Raw genomic sequence first — 1,136 nt, 5'->3', positions numbered from 1 at the left:
CTTGCTGACAGTTCTTGCAGCAGTTTCTGTAGGGGAGAGGTTATCACGTCATAAAACAAGAGACAGACCCGGTTTCATCCTGTGTGGAAACAGCGCCATTGACTCATGCAATAATTTCCATAATTGTAAAGGATAATATTTTTTGTCTTAAATGCCTTACTTTGGAAACTCAAAGTCATGCAATGAATATCAGTAAAATTCGGTTTACTCCTTGCTGACAGTTCTTGCAGCAGTTTCTGTAGTGTATGGTTATCACGTTTGCTTAACACGCAAAATCCCTGGTTCAAAAGAAACAGTGCTTTCACAATTTTTTTTCATAAATGCCTTATTTTAGAAGTTTGAATTCATGAAATGAAAATCTGTAAAATTCATTGTACTTATTGCTGACAATTCAAGCAGCAGTTTCTGTAGTACAGTGGTTATCATGTACGCTTAACACGCAAAAGTTCCCGTTTTCATCCTGGGTGGAAACAGAGCTCAATGACACATGCAATAATTTCCATAATTGTAAAGGATAAAAAAATTGTCATAAATGCCTTACTTTGGAAACTCGAAGTCGTGCAATGAATATCAGTAAAATTCGGTTTACTCCTTGCTGACAGTTCTTGCAGCAGATTCTGTAGGGTAGAGGTTATCACGTTCGCTAAACAAGCGAAAGGACCCGGTTTCATCCTGTGTGGAAACAGCAATGCCTTACTTTGTAAATTCGAAGTCATGCAATGAATATCAGTAAAATTCGGTTTACTCCTTGCTGACAGTTCTTGCAGCAGTTTCTGTAGTGTAGTGGTTATCACGTTTGCTTAACACGCAAAAGGTCCCTGGTTCAAAACCGGGCAGAAACAGTGCATTCACGCAAATATAGAGATTTTTTTCATAAATGCCTTATTTTAGAAGTTTGAATTCATACAATGAAAATCTGTAAAATTCATTGTACTCCTTGCTGACAATTCAAGCAGCAGTTTCTGGAGTACAGTGGTCATCATGTACGCTTAACACGCAAAAGTTCCCCGACCTCATCCTCGGTGGAAACAGAGCTCATTGACACATGCAATAATTTCCATAATTGTAAAGGATAATTATTTTTGTCATAAATGACTTACTTTGGAAACTCCAGAGTCATGCAATGAATATCAGTA

General features: G+C 37.5%; 1 non-coding gene across 1 annotated transcript; it reads left to right on the top strand.

Annotated features, from left to right (window-relative positions):
* Positions 1 to 769: 769 nt before the first annotated feature.
* On the top strand, positions 770 to 842 carry trnav-aac (transfer RNA valine (anticodon AAC)). Its single transcript has one exon. It is a non-coding gene; the product is annotated as a tRNA-Val (tRNA).
* The last annotated feature ends 294 nt before the right edge of the window (positions 843 to 1,136 follow it).

Source organism: Oncorhynchus masou, unplaced genomic scaffold, assembly GCF_036934945.1.
Source record: "Oncorhynchus masou masou isolate Uvic2021 unplaced genomic scaffold, UVic_Omas_1.1 unplaced_scaffold_17733, whole genome shotgun sequence".
NCBI lineage: Eukaryota > Metazoa > Chordata > Actinopteri > Salmoniformes > Salmonidae > Oncorhynchus > Oncorhynchus masou.
Note: the sequence above shows the minus strand (reverse complement) of the source record. Positions and strands in the feature narration are given on the sequence as shown.